Consider the following 18,423-nt stretch of genomic DNA (forward strand, 5'->3'; position numbering starts at 1 on the left):
AATTCTTTCGACTGAAATTGTTAGAGCAGCTGGCCGCAAAAGATTGTAAACAAACCAATACTGCATATGTGTGCGTTCCTTAGAGAAAAAGGCTATAGAAAGAAGGTCGCTGCTTAGGTTGCCGAGAATACGTAAATTCCTCTACTTAAAGAAAAAAAAAAATTTTTTTTTGTAAATCCAGAATTAAAAAAAAAACCTAAAATTTCTCAAATTTTTAACCATGGGGCGCCACCTGTGACATATTAGCCCCAATAATAATTTTCCACACTGGAAAACATGTACCCTAACGATTTTTAAAAATAAGCCTCACCCTTATAAAAGGCCCCACAAATAAACTCACCATTACAGTATCAACTTCCCGATATCCACAGGCTATTCCCATCCATGCTTTAAATCTCTATTGTAGCATTTATTAAACCATGGCGCTTTCTTGATAAATGTTTCAACATTCAAATCATCCTCTTCAACTTTATGTATCCGTAAACAAAACACAACACCCACCAGCAGGATAAACAAATTCGAGAAAGTTTTTTTGAAAAATGGTCCTCATTTACCCCTCCCCCTCCCCATCCTGTTCGGAGTGCTAGTCGTACGAATCCCCAGGAGGATAGTCCTAGCTCATTCTCCTGTGGCGAAATCAATAACGAAACGAAAGTTATAGCCGTGTCCTATCCCACTGGATTTGGTATAATAAGCATTATTTATCCTACGAGAAGCCCGCAGCAGCAGAGGGAAACAGACAAAACGTGCCCGAGGTGAGGGCCTTACTGCGGACTGTCCCATTCATTCAAAGCCGTACCAGTACCTAACATTTACAATCACACTAACAAGCTGATGGCCGAGAGAGCACATTTTGATTACTAGCGCGAAAAATGTTCCATAGCTAGAAGAAGAAAGCTGTTACGGATAACTGATTTTCATAATACAGGCACCATCTACGAGCTTCTGGATGGGACGATGGGCAGATTTTATCTTCTTTTTCAATGCTCGCTTTCGTCCATTTTCTATCGTGCGTCGGTGGAGGGTTTTATGTTTAGCGAAAATTGCTTGGTGGAGTGAAAGTTTGACTGTTTCTTATTTTTAATTAAATTGAATCGAAGTTCCCAAACGAAGATGTACGTTGACTTGGATTTCGTGTTGAAGCTCAAATGATTGATAATACCTTCTATCGTATTGATATCTAAATTTAATGAGCCATAAACCATTGCTTATTGACAAAAGTTATCAAACGTGTATGCCACAGTGTATAGCTATTGCAGACGACATCATACCGTCAATCTCACCCGCTTCATAAACTAACTCTCTCAATTTCCAGCCTCGCGAAAGCAAGAGTCACTCACGCGAAACAAAAACCTCCAATCAATATCGCTGGAAGGTGTTGGTGCTCGCCTACTGCGTGGTTTCTGGAGCCACTTTTGGATTGCTTCGCACATGCGAGTCACACCATGACGTGAACAATGCAAACATGCAAACCCACAACAACCCACAAACCACCTACAACGGAGTTCGTCTATATCCTTACAAATTCACTGTCACTGACAGGGGTGCTTCGACATACTTTGCTTTGAAAAAAAAAAGGTTTTTCGGAATTGTGGATACGTTCAATGTTATCATTATATTTTATACCTGTAAGCGACGGTTGCTTCCACTCAATTGCTACAAAAAAAAAACATTTTTCGGAATTATGAAATCATTGGATGTTATAAGATATTTTGTACTTGTCACAAGTTGTCAGTTACAAGAAGAGGTTGTAAAGTGTATATGAATATGACCTGTCAATTTCGATTTCAGAGCGTCACAATCAGCGATTTTATGATTCGTGAGCGTTCACTCAGAGTGAGTAATATTGATAGATTGTATAAGTCAAACACATACTTTATAAGCTCTTCTTGTAACTTACAAATACTTGTTTTAATTATAACATCTAATGATTTCATAATTCCCAGAAACAATTTTGTAAAGCAAGTGAGTGGAAGCAACCCTGCCAACAAATTCAACGCACAAAACTGGCTGTCGACGACAACGACGACGACGGCAACGCACGGTAGAAAATTGGAATCGAGCTTCGTTTGGTTGGAAGCATTTCAACAAAGTTGCTATTACATCATTATTAAGACATTCACAGTGACATTTAATGAAGCCTAGTAACATGAACTCCTACATGAGTTGAAGGATTTCAACTTTACAGGTGACTTGGAAATAGGTTAAAATCGATGACTTGCGAAATCTCGGCATCATTTGTACCTCAAAATAATGAAGATTTACAATGGAGTGTTTTCATGTAGCCAGCGATAAGCTCTAGCATTCAATTCAGTTGGTGATGAAAGTTTAACACGGGTTTGTGTTAAGACCTGTGTCCTTTAAGCACGGTTGTGGATATGGATCATAATCACTGCGACCAATACATTGATCTTTTGTGATATGTTCGTGTCCTTTGTTTATTGCATTACCTCATAACTATGGAATAATGAGGTATTCGTTTTCAAAACAGTTAAATTATTTGCTCTTCGCACAAGAAACCCAATTCAATTGTGATGGTTCGCATCATTTGAAGGGTTTTTATCAATCATTAAATATGGTTCGGTCGAAGATCTTTTCAGGAATACAATTTTCATGATATCTCAGGTTGGTTTCAAAAGCTTTGCATAAAAGCTGTGAATATGATTGAAGCAGTAAAAACGCTACGTTATATATCATGAAGAATTAAACAGAAAGAACAGTTCATGATAGTTTAAGAAGAAACACTATAAAATTCGTGCACTTGTCACTAGTCGAACTAGTGACTCCCGACATCGTTAACAACAACATGCCAGCCAAGTTTGTGGCCATTCATTCGTTATAAAAAGTGTATTTTTTTTTTAAATTATGAAATCCTTAGATGTTATTATGATACTTTGTACTTGTAAGTTACAAGAACATCTGTTTGAGAAATGAAACTGGTCAATTTAACAGATATACAATTTTATGATCAGTTTATATTCAGCCATTTATTTTCGACAATATAGGGGAAAGGGTTCTAAAGTTGGCGTATGAATCTAAATATTGGGTGCATCGATAAAATTCCTGTTTTTCAATTTTTCTTAGGGGAATCTGAACAAAACAAATGAATATTTTAGATTATAAATTGCCAAAAAATGCTTTTTATCGAAAATTATGTATGGGCCAAAAATAAAGGACATTTATGCTGCCATTTGGGACACTAACTGTATATCTCATTTATCAAACTGCTCACAATATTCAATAGTTTGAATTTAGATTGTGACCTATACTGAAAGACGACAAGTAATTTTAACTAGTTTGCATTTTATAAGCTTTAATTCCATTTTGGGCTATTTTGATATTTTTAAAATAATATATTGAAAACCAAGTTTGATATGTGATCAAAAGAGCATGTACATTTTGTGCTGAAAGCTACTTTATTTAACTTATATTTTATTTTGAGTAATAGTAAACTTGTTTTCAAATAAATAATAGTAAGGTAGGTGAGCCAGTTTTGGCACTAGTTAGTAAGCATATTAAGTTTTCACATTTTATAAAATAGATACGCCCATGTTTTGAAGTATGCTACATCATTCAAATGATTTTTTTTCCTCTGTTTGGGACCTAACACCACTGCAACCAGTAATTTGATCTATTGTAGTATATCCCGTGTCCTAAGTGTAGTGCATGTCGTATTACTCCATCACTGAAAATGATGAAGTATTCGGTTTTGATACAATTGTCATTCTTGCCTTCATTGCAAGGAATCGATTCTAATTGAAAGGTCCCGCTATAGCGGTGCCGGTGGTGTAGTGGTAAGCGTGATTGCCTCTCACTTCAGCAGGCCTGGGTTCAATCCCAGTCGGCGCCGCCGGGATGTTCTGAGGCATAACATCTCTGGGAAGTAAAGCCGTTGGTCCCCGGTTTATGAATTGATGGGTCGATAGGTAGGGTCTTGGCATTGGTGCTCATCACGGAAAAAAAGATCGACGGAAAATAAATCAAAGAAAAAAAAAGGTCCCTCTATTTATACCCTTCGGAGTGTTGGAACACCCTCCAAAGGTGCGCCCCTTTGTTAGTCAAAATTGGATTCCTTAACAACAAAAACAAGCAATGACACCGATAATGACCATGCATCAGTCTTAACCCTAGTCTTAACCACTTTAAACTAGGGAACAATGAATTGAAGATTAGGAATCACATAGATGAAGACTAATTAACTCATTTTTTCCTTGTTTCAAGATCATCCTCGGTCCGGGCAACCCGAGGACTAAGGCATAAAAAGTAAGAAGGACTAAGATGTGTTCCTTTGATAACTGAAAAATCCTGTTTGAAGTAGTCAAAACTAGGAATCTTCGTCTTTGCTCACCCTATTGTCCACCTCAGATATTCACAAGGATTCCCAGCGATCAAGAGTTCATGAATAATCAACATAGCATTCTAATACACAAACAACCTCGCAATCTGATGCTATCGTAATTTTCAGCAACGTCCGGAACGTTTACATTCAACCACAAAACTTTCTTATTCAGGAAAGACGTGTTGATTGAAAATCTTTAACAAAGCCATCTCCATACATCGATTTTTTTTATATATCGACAAATTATGTATCTTGACGAAGTTATCTCTAATGGATTATTTTATATGGATAGCTGTCATAACGACTTTTTAATAAATATTGTAGTACTGTAAAAACTATTTCTGTTCACCACAATCACAGTGGTGCAAAGGGTATCAAAACACGCGCTTTTTTATTTACGCTGAAATGGACGATTAAAGGTACTAGGTGTCTTCTGAGAAATTTCTCGGGTTACAACACTGCTTCTTACGGTAAAAGAAAATAAAAGATTAATCCACCTAAAAGTGAGATGCAATTTTTTTTTTAATATGATGAGATACAATATAACTGTGTTTGGAAAAGCTGTAGAGAACATTAATGTAAACAACTTTGCTGGAAACTGAAACTATCTAGTTCTTATAGATGCTGAGATATAAAGGTTACTTTGTGGAGACATCGTTTAAATCAATTTTGTATCTGTAACTTTTTCTACAATATTTTTACATGTTTGGCATGTTGTACAAAGATGTTAGAAACATCAAATTACATATCTTTTCAGAAGACTGCAAATTGCTATCATTAATATTTGAAAAAGTTATTTACATTTTTTGGTTGAAAGTTACCCAACTTCCAATACCAATAACTTCTAAACGGGCAAAAACGAGCATCCCATTCTTTGAGCAATTGAAAGTACAAGAAAATGCCATAAAATGGTGAAGAAACCAGATCGCCCCCACGTGACCCTTAACCGAAATACTTGCATTGAAACTTGTCACTTTTCAGAATTTGAAATGGCGATTTTGTGAAACCACGGGACTGTTATCGAATAGGTGTGAAAAGAGACATACAAATGGATAACCAAGCAACCTGGATTATTTCTAGTGACTAACAAAATGACTCGGGCTCAAAACCAGACCACCCCCTAACGACCCTTGACTGAATCGGTTATGTACTTTAAATATTTTTCGATTTTTTCAATAAACAATACCAAAATTTTTCATGTTTAATGTTTATTACGATCCGATTCAAATAGTACGAATCTCATAGAACGCTTGCAGCTTTCTCTTCGTCGATATCACTGTTCTCGCCGTTGTCATATGTGATGGCCAAAAGTTTCAGAGCATTCCCGGAGCACACCTCACTCTTGTTTTTCGGTAGTTAACTTATACAGTTAAGAGTCACGTGAGGGCGATCTGGTTTCTTCACCATTTTATGGCATTTTCTTGTACTTTCAATTGCTCAAAGAATGGGATGCTCGTTTTTGCCCGTTTAGAAGTAACTGGAATTGGAAGTTGGGTAACTTTCAACCAAAAAATGTAAATAACTTTTCAAATATTAATGATAGCAATTAGCAGTCTTGTGAAAAGATATGAAATTTGATATTTCTACCATCTTTGTACAACATGCCAAACATGTAGAAATATTGTAGAAAAAGTTACAGATACAAAATTGATTTTAACGACGTCTCCACAAATTAAACCTTTATATCTCAGCATCTATAAGAACTAGAAAGTTTCAGTCTTCAACAAAGTTGTTTACAGTAATGTTCTCTACAGCTTCGCCCAACACAATTATTTTGTATCTCATCATACTAAAAAAATAAATTTTGCATCTCACTTTTAGGTGGATTAATCTTTAATTTTCTTTTAGCATAAGAAGGAGTGTTATAACTCGAGAAACTTCTTACAAGACACCTAGTACCTTTAATCATCCATTTCAGCGTAAATAAAAAAGCGCGTGTTTTGAACCCTTGGCACCACTGTGCAATGGTGATGATGGATTTTTAATATTTGATTTAATAGTAGACGATTTAAAAAAAAATTGTCTACAAAGGTTTGAGCCTCGCACGCGTATTACGGATACAGAGGACTGAATTTAACATTTGATAAATTTTTGGGAGATACCTTGAGTTAGTAGTAAGTTTTCTAGCAAATATCGGGGGATCGTGAACATTCCTGACATTGCTGAAAATTATGGTAGTATCAAATTGCGGGGTTGTTAGTGTAATAGGATGATTTGTTGCTTGTTCATTAACTCTTGATCGCTTGTAATACTTATGAATATTTTAGGTGGACAAAAAGGCGAACTAAGACGTGGACGCCTAAGCTTTTTCACATGTATATCGCTCTAGAGGGAAGTTATTTCTGTAACTGTAACCAGTTCGATGTTGTTTGCAAACCTGGTTAAATTGTCATATTTAATTATCTTAAAGATAAATCGTCCAGCTCAAACCTTTGTAGGGGTAAGAGATGAGACCAGCATCATCATCATCATCATCATCATCATCATCATCTCAAGAGTAATTGTTATCGTCATCGGTGAGGTCGCCACCGGGATCGAAATCTAGTTGGACAGGAATTTGTTCGTAATTTTTTTGTGAAATCTGGAGCTCGGTGGCATTGTGGTAACGGATTTTGTTTACTGAGCAGACAATCATGAGTTCAATCTCAAGCTCATCCACATTAAAAAGTTGTACTTTAAATCAGCTTTCTTTAATAATAGGATTTAAAACTTAATGAAGTTCGGTTGAAGGGACGGTTTAAGCGGCGCCGGTGGTTTAGTGGTAAGCGTAATTGCCTCTCACCCCAGCAGGCCTGGGTTCAATTCCAGTCGGCGCCGTCGGGATGTTCTGAGGCATACAATCTCTGATCACGCCTTCCTTCGGAAGGGAAGTAAAGCCGTTGGTCCCCGGTCTATGAGTTGATGGGTCGATAGGTAGGGTTCTGATGTGGGAACTGCCTGTGATGTGCATCCCTACATCTTCAACCCATAAATAAGTACAAGTCAAAAACCTCCATGTAAGCACAGCAAGTCATTCCACTTGAACCAAAACTCACAGGTCATATTACGCATAGCCAAACGCGACCAAATGTGCCGGTTGCGCCACGGCGTTAGAACACAATTATTTACACTCTCTCTCTCTTCTCGTGTTCGACCGTTCGACCCATGCCAATGCAGTCTCGATACCGATAGGCGTCATATTGCACAACTGGGTAGGACCACCGGGCACCGAAATTGCCGACCTAGCGAAGATGCATTTTCCAGGCACGCTACTCCAGTTGTCTCACTCTGACTAATAGGTTAATTACGTTAAGCCAAGAACTGTAAAGAATTGTAAACCCTATATAAACAAAACCGAAACCCAAAAATAAAGATTCATAACCAATCACTTGAAGACTCTTGACTGTAGTCCTTACTGGTGATAGCTTTTCAGCTCACCATAGTTTGGATACTACTAAGAAAGAAAGTCCTTCTCCATTGGAATGATAGAACCTGTCACATGGCGACCGTGACAGCTAAAGTGAACAGTACATAGTTCAAAGTAAAACTTATAAAATCAGCGATAAATCGTTAAAGCCGATTAGTGAAATCGCCGTCAGAAATTGTTTCGCGAAAATCCCCCAGTAAACCAGTGTAAAAAGAAGAAGAAACATCATGGGGTGGTTCAGTTCAGATGAAATTATTGTGGAAAGTAATACTAACGAAGCGCTTCAAACAGTAGCATTGATAGTTTTGGCCGTTGTGTTTTTGGGCTACGGCCTCATAAAAATCTTTAATAACCACCATCGGAGTCAGTCCGAAAGAGTGGCCGAAGCTGCAGTGAGAATGCGTGCGGCAGCTATTTGAACAATGAATTGCGAAGCTATGGTTACTACGAATAGCCTAGCGTATAGTGAAAAAAAAGGACAATGGCAGCAATTGCAGATGTTTTAAAAAGTTTAAAAATTAATGTGCCAATAATTGTCAATTGCAACCAAAAAAGTGTAGAAGACTTAATTCAATTGCTCGCCAAGGAAAAAACGGTGATTACAAAAAAAAATATGAAGCATCATATTTAGTAAAAGTAGCAAAAGACATTACATCCCTAGAAGCGCTACCAAAATGTAAAAGTGTGAAAAAAGTGAAAATTAACAAAACCGCAAACGAAATGGTGCAAACGGACAAAGGATATTTAATAATCTCTACATCAAAAGGGATAATGACTAATAAACAGGCACTGGAAAAACAACTAGGAGGAATTATCCTAGGAATAATAAACTAAGAGTGATGCGGTTGATGTGGAAGTGAAAAATCATCGCCGATGATGCGACGATACGTTGATATGAAGAAATGAAGAGGCTACCATAAACGAAAAGACTCTCACACCGTGGGAAGCCCAGCCGAAGAAGAATCGAAGATATCAACACCTACCGAATGATATCTCGCACCGAGGGAAGCAGGTTAGCCAAATGAATCAAGGTAAATGGAGGAATGTGGCATCTTAATCCACAAGCTCAATAGTATACTAGATAATTTGAAAAAGAACCCTAATACAAAGTATAAACTTGCTACATTAAAGAAAAAGTTGCACGACTCTAAAGCAATTTATAACGAAATAATCAAAAATATTGAAATAATTGATAACAAAGAGAAAATATTTTTATTTAAAGCAACTAAGGACACTTTTGGGGAGATAAAAACTCTCTTAGATTACAAATTGAACTTCCCTAAACTAATTTCATTAAAAACCATTTCATTGATTATATTAAATTTAGTAAAATTGTATAAAAAACACAAGATGACTTCGCATATCGAAATCATAAAAACAATCCCTTTGCTGGTACCGCAATTCAGCGGCGAGGGAGAAAAGTTAAACAGCATCATTGCGGCGCTTAATGCGTGCAAGACACTAATAACTGACGCCAACCGCGCAGTAGCTATCCAAGTTATTCTTTCTCGCCTGGACGGCAAGGCAAGATCAGCAGTGGGTGATAACCCTCTAACCATAGATGAGGTTATCCAAAATTTGAATAATAAGTGCAGAGTTAAAATTGCACCAGAAACAGTGGTCGCTAAGCTAAATGCAACCAAACAAAATGGTGAAATTGGCAAATTCACCGAACAAATAGAAAAACTTACGCTAGAACTCGAACGTGCTTACATTAGCGAAAACGTTCCATTAGAGACAGCATCAAGAATGGCTGTAAAAGCCGGAGTAAAAGCTCTTGCCAACGGCGTAAAAAATAACGAATCCAAACTCTTACTCAAGGCCGGACAATTTTCTACTGTTTCATTAGCGGTAGAAAAATTGACGGAAAACGAACCAGCGAATAATGGTTCAAATAGTGTATTTCACTACCGTTCACAAAATCCCAGAAATTATAATTACAACTACACCCGGTACGCGAATAATAATCCCAGGAACCGAGGAAACGGAAACCGCCAAAATAATCATGGACGAAACGAAAGATACCAGAGACAGTATCAAAATTCAAATTCAAATTATAGAAGAAATCATTCAAATAATTCTAATCGTTATCATAGAAACGAACAAAGGGGCTCAGGTTCCCGTGTCTACGTGGCACACTCGGGAAACCTGCCAGCCCCCCAACAAATAATAGTTGGGGGTCAAAGACAAAGCCCAGATCAAGAACAAAATCAGGAACAACCGAACAGACCTCAACAGCAAGTGCGAGGACAGGCGATGCACTATGTACAAAGGCATCAGTAACTGAACGCTGTATGCAAGTTAATCCATCTTGCAGTAATTTTATTTACTTAAACTTAGAATTCTCATCACCTCAGTCTACTTTGTTAGTCGACTCCGGTGCTGAAATTTCAATTTTTAAAATAAACATAATCAAACCTACACAAGAAATAAATACAGCAGAAAAATGTCAAATAACAGGTATAAATGACTTACACATTGAAACCATTGGAACATCATCAACAAAAATCATGCTTCCAAATGGAACATCTATCGAACACAAGTTCCATCTCGTTGATACAAATTTTCAAATACCTACTGATGGAATTCTCGGGAGAGATTTCCTAACAAAATTTAATTGCTCCATTAGTTACGATACATGGGTTTTAACAGTAGTTAACAATGGTGAAATATCTGAATTACCTATCGAAGACAATCTTAATGGTGAATTTATTCTACCACCAAGATGTGAAGTTTTTAAAGAAATTTTTACAGACTCAATCAATAATGATTACGTTTTATTGTCACAAGAAATCAAACCAGGAGTATTTTGCTCCAATACACTGATTAACTCTAAACATCACGTAATAAAGTTAATCAATACAAACAATGAACCCGTACGTATAAACAAAGACTTCGAAAGAAGATACATCTCTCTTCAAAATTACGATACTTTCAAATTCAATAAAACTAACAACCATAACCGAAATGAGAAACTTTTCAATGAGTTAAAATTAGACAATACTCCTGAAACACATAAACAAAAACTCTTGAGTTTATGTTCAAAATTTAACGATATTTTTGCGTTAGAAGGAGACAAATTATCAAGCAACAATTTTTACAAGCAAAATATCAATTTATCTGACAACACACCAGTCTATATAAAAAACTATCGTTCACCAGAAGTTAATCGACAAGAAATTAATAAGCAAGTTGAAAAATTACTTGACGAGAAAATCATACAGCCCTCTGTATCACCTTATAATGCTCCAATACTATTGGTTCCAAAGAAGTCTACGACAGACTCTTAAAAATGGCGTCTAGTCGTTGATTTCAGGCAACTGAATAAAAAAATAGTTGCTGACAAATTCCCTCTACCTAGGATAGACGACATCCTCGATCAACTAGGTAGAGCAAAATACTTTTCGACACTGGATTTGATGTCCGGTTTCCATCAAGTCGAACTTGATAAAAATTCGAAACAATACACTGCTTTCTCCACACCAACAGGTCATTATGAATTTAACAGATTACCGTTTGGTCTGAACATATCACCAAACAGTTTTCAGAGAATGATGACCATTGCTCTGAGCGGATTGCCTCCAGAGAGCGCATTTCTTTACATAGATGATATAATTGTAGTTGGATGCTCAATCAATCATCATTTGTCAAACCTTGAAAAAGTTTTTGAAAAATTGCGGAAATTCAATTTGAAGTTGAACCCCGCAAAATGTATTTTTTTCCGTGCAGATGTAACCTATTTAGGACATCATATTTCCGAACAGGGTATTCAACCCGATAAAAGCAAATATTCTACTATATTGAATTATCCCGAGCCAAAATCAGCAGACGAAGTAAGAAGATTCGTCGCGTTCTGTAATTATTATAGACGATTCATCCCTTATTTCGCCGATATTGCAGCTCCACTAAATACATTGTTGAGGAAAAACACAAAATTCGTTTGGTGCGAAAATTGTAAACAAGCTTTCAAGATACTCAAAGATAAGCTTTTATCTCCTCAGATTCTGAAATTCCCAGATTTCAGTAAAACATTTATTCTCAGCACAGACGCATCTAAAATTGCATGCGGTGCTGTATTATCACAAAGGTATGGCGACATAGACTTACCAGTCGCATATGCTAGTCGATCATTTACAAAAGGAGAAAGTAATAAATCGACTATTGAACAGGAACTAACAGCTATTCATTGGGCTATCATGTATTTTAGACCATACTTATATGGTAGAAAATTCGTGGTCAGAACAGACCACCGCCCACTAGTTTATTTATTTTCAATGACTAATCCATCTTCTAAACTGACTCGAATGAGAGTAGATTTAGAGGAATTCACGTTCGAGGTTGAATACGTGAAAGGTAAAGAAAATGTCGGGCCTGACGCTTTATCACGTATCACTACGGACTCCGAAGAACTCAAAAATCTGCATGTATTGTCAGTACAAACCAGATCTATGACTAAAACACCTCAACAAATGGCAAGTAGAACTCAAAATGCTGATGAGATTGATCACCTCATGGCATACGATTCTATAAACAACATCGACGCGTTTAATTTGCCAAAACTCATTTTTTCAACCCAAGGAAACGACCTACATGCGACAATTTATACAAAAAATGTGAAAAAGGTAATTGTTCAAGCACAATTTCCTTATGCATTGAAAGAACCGAATATCGAAAGGTACCTTCATATCATAAACGATGTGGCCAATGAATCACGAATCAAGCAAATAGCAATTGCAAAAACGGATATTATATTCTCGCTAACCAATGCGCAACACTTTAAGAAGATATGTAACGAAGTGCTAACGAACGTTCAATTTATATTCTACCAGCCAGCACAAATAATTAAAGACGAGAATGAAATTTTAAGAATTATTGAAGAAAACCACGTGACACCCTTAGGAGGACATGTCGGTATCAATAAATTAATCCAAAGACTGAGAAGAAACTTTTACTGGACAAACATGAAGTCCATAATTTCCAAATTCATAAAATCATGTGTATTCTGTAAACAGAATGAACATACGATCAAGACAAAAGAACAATTTACCCATACATATACACCAGAAAGAACATTTCAAACAATTTCAATGGATACAATTGGTCCATTTACTAAATCCTTAAAAGGTAATCGATATGCATTGACGGTCCAATGCGAATTATCTAAATATGTTATAGTAGCTCCAATAGTTGATAAGCAGGCGAATACTCTTGCTAAAGCATTCGTCGAAAATGTAATTTTAAAATATGGTTCACCTTCCATAATTAAAACGGATATGGGAACCGAATATAGAAATGAAATATTTCAGCATATGTGCAATATACTTCAAATAAAACAAAACTTTTCTACAGCATACCATCCTGAAACGATAGGTAGCTTAGAACGAAATCACCGATGTCTAAACGAATACTTGAGACATTTTATAAATGAGCAACATGACGATTGGGATTCATGGTTGTCTTATTACTCATTTTACTATAACACAACCCCACATTCTGAGCATAAATATTCACCATTCGAATTGGTTTACGGAAGACAATTTCAATTTCCAAATAATCTACAGAGAAAATCGAACCTGTGTACAATACAGATTCATATGTAACAGAGATGAAATACAAAATTCAAACAGCATGTGCAAAAGCTAAAAAAATATTAGACAAATCAAAAGTAAAGAGAGCAGAAAATCAGTCACAAACATCAAACCCATTAAAAACAAAAATAGGAGACACAGTTTGGTTAAAAATTGAAAACAGAAGGAAACTTGATCCCGTATATTCAGGACCATATAAAATCATACACATAGAACAACCAAATGTAACAATCGAACATTTAATTTCAAAAGAACAGCAAACAGTACACAAAAATAGACTCATTAAAACCTAGAATACATGCAAGAAAAAATATTCAAAGTAAAGACGTAAGAAATTTGGTACTAAACAACACAAAAATATATATATATATATATATGTATCTGAAAATAAAAAAAAAAAAAATACGAAACCAAAACTCAACTCATACATCAAAGAAACATCTGGAGAAAGTTAAAAAAAAAAAAAAAAAATGGTCTCATTCCATTTCATTACATAACACCATTTTTCTCAAAGGGGGAAGGTGTGATGTGCATCCCTACATCTTCAACCCATAAATAAGTACAAGTCAAAAACCTCCATGTAAGCACAGCAAGTCATTCCACTTGAACCAAAACTCACAGGTCATATTACGCATAGCCAAACGCGACCAAATGTGTTGCGCCACGGCGTTAGAACACAATTATTTACACTCTCTCTCTCTTCTCGTGTTCGACCGTTCGACCCATGCCAATGCAGTCTCGATACCGATAGGCGTCATATTGCACAACTGGGTAGGACCACCGGGCACCGAAATTGCCGACCTAGCGAAGATGCATTTTCCAGGCACGCTACTCCAGTTGTCTCACTCTGACTAATAGGTTAATTACGTTAAGCCAAGAACTGTAAAGAATTGTAAACCCTATATAAACAAAACCGAAACCCAAAAATAAAGATTCATAACCAATCACTTGAAGACTCTTGACTGTAGTCCTTACTGGTGATAGCTTTTCAGCTCACCATAGTTTGGATACTACTAAGAAAGAAAGTCCTTCTCCATTGGAATGATAGAACCTGTCACATGCCTCCCTGGCGTCGGTAGCATTGCTGATCAGCACGGAAAACAAGATCGACGGAAAACAAATCAAGGGAAAAAAGTTTGAGTTTTATAAAAGATGTGTTGATAGGAAAACCATATCAAATCCATCTCAAAAGCAGTTGATATCGTTGTCGGTAAGGTCACGCCCGGGATTGAAGTCTAGCAACAACAAGTTTAACAGTAAACTGATCGTAACTGAATTGTGATACAAGCAGCTCGGTGGCCTAGTGGCGACCGATTTTGCTTACTGAGCAGAATACCGTGGGTTCAAACCCAAGCTCCTTCGCGACATTGAATCGTTAGTATATCAATTCAGCATAACATATTCCTACCCATTCTTTTCTTGACCAGCATTCGGACGTAAATCCGCTGGTATTGTCTAGTTTTAGATCACCAGTATTGGTACTATTGGTTCTGTGTGTAATAACAGCTGATCTGGCAATAACGGAGTTGCATCCTGGGGCGGTTCATCATGCTCATGCTCATTTCGAATTTGCAATTATCTCAATACTCCTAATGAATCCAATCTTCAATATTCTAGAGAAAAAAAACTCTATTTGTTAAAAATCAGGAGATTTCAATGATTTTGGGAGAAAAAAAACAGCATACAGAATCATAAAAAGCATGCATAATGATGCTAAACCAGTAGGGATGAAACTCCTAGCCACGAAAGAACTTCTTTAATTAACTAAATGAAATTCCCTCGGAAGTTTTCAATTTCTTCACAGTGACATAAGTGTGAAATATGAACATTTCCAGCTATCAACAAAGTCCAATTATAATCTTAACAGTATCCAGTACAAGAACGTTCAACAATAGACCAAAATTATATCTTTTAAATTTTAGCTATTCATTGTACGGTATCGTCGGCATAAAGGTATCGCAAATGCTTCTCTTGCAATATATAATATATAAAAGAAGCCTAATAAACTTCCCTGAGGCCAACCAACGTTATTTCCCACTGGACTAGAAACAGAATAAATATATGAATTCTTTCATATAAACTCTCAATCCTCTTTTGTAGAACCCGAAATTTCAAAGCACTTTATTGTACATCATAACCATTAACCATCGTAAACATTAGGTAAGGATATTTTATAGTGCATTTACGTTTTATTTACGTTCAATAAATCAATTATATTATGTATGTTATGATTTAATGATAATGATTTAATCAATGCTGAAAAAACGTGATGTATGCGAAACATTTTCCGTTATAAAACCGAGAGTGATATAAACGGAGTGTGATAAAAACAAACCGTGATTTCATTGTGTGCCAAAACTGAACCTTTGGCGGCACCGGTGATGTAGTGGTAAGCGTGGTTACCTGTCACCCCACCTGGCCTGGGTTCAATCTCAGTCGGCATAACATCTCTGAACATTCCTTCGGAAGGGAAGTAAAGCCGTTGGTCCCGGTTCATAAGTTGATGGGTCGATAGGTAGGGTCCAAGTGTGGAAGCTGCCTCCCTGGCATTGGTAGCATTGGTGCTCAGCACGGAAAACAAGATCGATGGAAAACAAATCAAGGGAAAAACTGAACCTTGATATAGAATGATGACTTGCAAGTAAACAGAAATTATTAAATAACACAATCGTCCCTTACCATATTTGTATATGAAGTCCATCGTGTGTAAAATTAAATTGTGAACAATGAATAAAAGTACGATGCTAAAAAACTTTCTTTTCGAGGTTAGTAAGGCAATAGTAAATAAGATTAAGATGTTAGATATTTATTGTAGCTGAAATGGTCTATGAATAATGGACGACGAATAAATAAATAAATCCAAATGTTGTTACATCAGACAAATTCAACAAGAAAATTTCAAAAACCAGAATCGGGTTTGCTTCCTAGGATTCACAAAGTTCACTTAGCAACTCCGACAGTCACCATTTTTATGAAAGTTGAATAATTTCGTCACGTTTAAAATTGATTTGTTTAAGTGTGTATATTGCATGCAAAAAAACAACAACTCACTAAATATTGGCATATTGTCTTCCAAAATTGTGCACCTAACAGTGGTTCGCTTGCAGCATTCTAATTAACATCGTATTTTCTCATCTTGCCATGATGTAATTTCGACAAACACACTATAACCTCAAGAACGAATCTGCTTCAAGTGGTTTTCTGCTATAAGAATAAATTTCTAGAATTTTCGAAGGAATTGTTATGCATTTCCGAGTCAACCACATTAAATTACCTAGAATTTTAAATCATGTTCACATACACTTCTCTTACATGGTATGGCAAGCCATATGAATGGGGGTTATTTAAAACCTACCTCTTTGTGCCACACGTCTCCGGAACAGTAACAGGAGGTTCAGCTTTCTTATCCCATCGTAGAAAATTCTCAACAGTTTACTTCACTGCCGTGTACAACTATAACAGAACTATTCCTTTTACGCAACACTCAAAGCAGCCTGGTAACCGTTTCACAACACGCACGCAACGTTTTCCAAGAAAGCAAATTTTTCCCGAGAAAAAACAAACCTTACGGGTTCTTCGACTGTCACCACCACCACCACCAGCACCAACAGCCACTGCTGTCGAGGATTTAATTTTCCGAGGAAATTTTTAATTGCTTCTTTATCCCTTTCGGAGGTGAGCACTAAACTTTTCGTTTTCCGCTTCTTCGTGTGTTGTTGAAAATTTTAATTATAATTGCAGCCGTAACTGTCTCGGTAGCTGCTTTTTACGAGCTTGAAAATCGAGATCGTCAGGTGGAAATGTTTCAACAAATCGGGTCACAGTCAGCACACGCAATCACCAGGACAGGACGGCAGCGGGTAGTTCCAGTGACTCCGAAAAAAGTATGTTAGCATCCAGTGTTTTTACGAGTATGTCTTATTTTCCAGCGGCAATGGTTTCACTCGCAAGCGAAGCCGCTATCCTACTGCCGTCATAAGAACGGTAGACCGAAGTATATTTCACTTTGATGTATCCTTCTCCAGGATGAATTCCGCCACATACACTTGTTCACTTCGTAGACATTGGGGCTCACAACAACAGAGACACTGCAGAAGAGCGCACCGACAATTTCACTGCACGTTCACGGAAATCTTCTTCTCTTTTGGAGCCAGCAACAGCTTCAGGAAAACATCATTATCATCGTTAAATCCACCGTAAAAATTACCCTGCTATGAGCGCATTTGCCCCCATTAAGTTTACAGCAATGAATTGCGGTTCCCGTGAACCCGTAGTAGTACGCCACAATCAAGCGAAACTTAATTTTGAACCGTGCTGCTCACTTGCACCCACCACCCACAAATCCTGACCGAGCCATTCCAAGGAATGAAAATCCAGCTTTAAGTTATTGCTTTCCTTCCTGCACCACCGCAGAATTACCTCACTGGACATGTACTACAGCCAAAGCAGACGAATATAATTAGTCACCGTCATTTTTTTCCCCTTTGCCACTTGCAGCTCCTCTCAACAGAGGTAAGCATCTCATTCCAAAACACTACCGTGTTCCAGTGTCACCTCAGTGATATCCTTCAAGAATAAACTTCCGATCAACACCAACACCACCTCGCGCCAGCACTACACTGCACTGCACCGGGGGCTTCAAGTGCCTATCCAAGAAACGGGAACTGGTGTAGGAGGGTGAAAAATCTCCTCCCACTTTCCTTCCCAGCACAACACACTTTGGTCTGCTGCTGCTGCTACTGTTGCTATTACTATTTGCTAAATGAATTAATCCTCTTTGGTACTAGAGAGTCAACCGAGCCAGCCGGGAAAACGAACTCTTTGTGGAACGACCGATTTTCACGAATGCCAAACTCCAACTGTGTGTCGAGTGGGACTTGGCTTGTAGAATTGCTACAGTGCTTTGCAATATCCTTACCAGTGGGAGAGAGCGACAAGAGCGTAGATGTTTATCCAGGATTTGGGAGCGAATTTCCATTTGAACTCACACATCTTTAAGAAGGACAATTTCATGCTGGAAAAGTGCTGTCGAGGTTGGCCAGTGTTGACAAGCTCGTCCTTTTGATAGAAACGTTGATAACTTTTCAAGG

At 37.2% G+C, this 18,423-nt stretch overlaps 1 protein-coding gene across 2 annotated transcripts in view; it reads right to left on the reverse strand.

The window, feature by feature from the left end:
• The window catches only part of SP2353, a 741,117-nt gene extending 722,941 nt beyond the window's left edge, over nt 1-18,176 (reverse strand). For both annotated transcript variants that reach the window (XM_065231894.1, XM_065231886.1), the window contains exon 1: nt 16,689-18,176. The gene's annotated coding sequence lies outside the window, so the exon portion shown is untranslated. The remainder of the gene's footprint in view (nt 1-16,688) is intronic.
• Nucleotides 18,177-18,423: the final 247 nt, after the last annotated feature.

This window comes from Ochlerotatus camptorhynchus, unplaced genomic scaffold, assembly GCF_037179485.1.
Source record: "Ochlerotatus camptorhynchus isolate MF236.1 unplaced genomic scaffold, CSIRO-AGI_Acam_v1.1 ptg000035l, whole genome shotgun sequence".
Lineage (NCBI taxonomy): Eukaryota > Metazoa > Arthropoda > Insecta > Diptera > Culicidae > Ochlerotatus > Ochlerotatus camptorhynchus.